Consider the following 2666-nt stretch of genomic DNA (forward strand, 5'->3'; position numbering starts at 1 on the left):
TTTTTTAGTCTGTCCTTGAACAATTTAGGAATAGCTAATTTCAACCTTGCCCATTCCGAGATCCAGTTTCTCTTATCTTTAAGAGTATTGTATATAAAGTTGTTGCTTTACTCAATGGATATTTTGTACATTATATATTTTATGCGCATCAAAAATGTGTTCCCAAACAACCATTATAATGTTACAGGTGTGTGAGAGTTTCGTTTTCTGTTTTACAAAAATGGCATTTGCCATTATTTGATTTGCCCATTCTAAATAGTGTTTGCTCCGTATAGATAATGTTATGAACAATTTTCCAGCTAATTTGATTTGTTTTCCTAGAGGACATACTTTAATTTAAATTTATCAAGATCTTTTTCCACGGTAATTCTAAATCATACTGAATATTCCATTTTATTTGACAGTTTGGAACTATATCTAAATTTAACGAATATTGGATTAATTTCAAAGATATCTCACTAGGGATTACTACTTTATTCTGTTTATCGTAAAATTCAAATTCAAATGTATTTTTAATGTAATAACCATTTGGGGGGTTCTGGATCAACGTGGACGTTTTTTAGTCTGTCCTTGAACAATTTAGGAATAACTTATTTCAGCCTTGCCCATTCCGAGATCCAGTTTCTCTTATCTTTAAGAGTATTGTATATAAAGTTGTCGCTTTTGATGTTTTTCGTTTCTTCATCCCAAATATCTTTTATTGTATGAATTCCACTTTTTCCGAAGTTAGCGAAAAAAATAGGTTTTTTATTGTATTGAATTTTTATGTTTCCAAAAAGTTGTTGGTTTAGGATATCGTTTTTATTTATTGGACTTTGTATACTTAAAAATTTTGACCACGTTTTAATTAACTCAAGATAGTATTTTGGAAAATTTTCCATTTGTAAGTCCGAACACTTTGCTAAAAAAATATCACAATTATATTTGATATCAAACTTCTATAGCTACCATTTAGCTATTGTGTTCCAGTTATCTGTTTTTGATCTTAAAATCTTTTGCATACTTTTGATTTGTTTGAATTTAATGAACGAGTCTATATTGATCATACCAATCCCCCCTTACTCTAGCGGTAAGCAACACACGTCCCTTTTAATTAAATTTACTTCCCTACCCCCATATAAAATTCCACATGACATTGTTTATTTCTTTTTTTATATTTTTCAGGTATACCGTGCATTTCGATTTCGAACCCTATTTTAAATATGATCAATGATTTTAATATTAAGGCCCTGCTCTTCAATGTTAGGTCACGAGCTTTCCAAACCTCAAGACACGCCTTAATCTTCTTTATTTTTTCTAACCATATAGCTTCTATATCAACACTATATCCATGCATGACTCCCAATGCTTTAATTGGTTCGCTTGACCACCTATTTTTTTTATATTTTGGTGTTTTATTTTCCAACGACCCAAATATACCCCTACAGTCTTTTCATAATTTATCTTAGCACCCGATGCTTTCTCATATATTTCTAAGACCTTGAACGTTTCCTCGATTGATTCTTCTGTTCTATTAAAAAATTGTGTATCGTCTGCAAACATGTTAATCCTAACCTCTTTCTTTTCATTTTCTATGTCAGGGTGGGGTAAATTTATTCCTTGAATTTTCGGATTAGCCCTAATTGTGGCTGCCATCGGCTCTGCTTGTAGTATAGCATCGGCGATATTGGACAGCCCTGACGGATTGATCTAGAAATTGGGACGTATCTTGATTGAAAACCGTTAGTCATTAAACAAGTTTTAGCATTTTTTAGTAACATTTTAACCCATTCCCGAAAATTTTCCCCAAATTGAAATTTTTCTAAACATGCATCTAACCATTCCCATTCTGCATAGTCAAAAGCTTTTGTTTGATCAAGAAAAAAGATTGATCCTTCCTCGTCTTCCATATCTATAAAATCGAAAATATCTTGCAGCATTCTATTAGAATCAAACATATTTCTGCCCTTAACAAACCCTTTTTGATCTGTTTCTATAATTGATGGTAGAACTATTTTCAAACGTTCAGCCAGAATTTTTGAGCAAATTTTATAGTCTACATTTAATAATGTTATAGGTCGCCAGTTTTTAATATCCTCCCTCTCCCCACTTTTATATAATAGGCTTATCATTCCAAGTCTCTGCGATTCGGAAAGTGTTTTATCAAAAAAGGTTTCTTTTAATATTTGCGTACAGAATTGGAATTTTTAATATCTACGCCCCTAATAATGGCATAGAAAGAAAACATTTCTTTAATAAGTTAAAAATAGATAAAGAAAATGATATTGTGAATTACGTTATGGGAGATTTTAATTGTTGTCTAAATAGGAAATTAGATAGAAAACATATGCCCAAACGTGAAGAAATTATGAACTAAAATATTTCATTGAAAAAAATGAACTGACGGATATTTGGCGTCTCAGATATCCAAACTAAAACAATATACATTTTTAAGGGGTCAATCATGCTCGAGAATAGATTATATATTCACCAATGAGAATATCAATTGTAGAGTAAACAATGCAAAAATTGTTTATTTCCCTTCAGCGATCACGACGGCGTAACAATTACTATGAACATCGTCGAACCAGAAAGAGGCCCGGGTTATTGGAAAATGAACAATAGTATAATTAAAACCGACCTTTTCAAAACTACTTTTGAAACATTTTGGAAATCTTGGAAACTTA

Source organism: Mytilus edulis, chromosome 12 (genome assembly GCF_963676685.1).
Source record: "Mytilus edulis chromosome 12, xbMytEdul2.2, whole genome shotgun sequence".
Classification (NCBI taxonomy): Eukaryota; Metazoa; Mollusca; class Bivalvia; order Mytilida; family Mytilidae; genus Mytilus; species Mytilus edulis.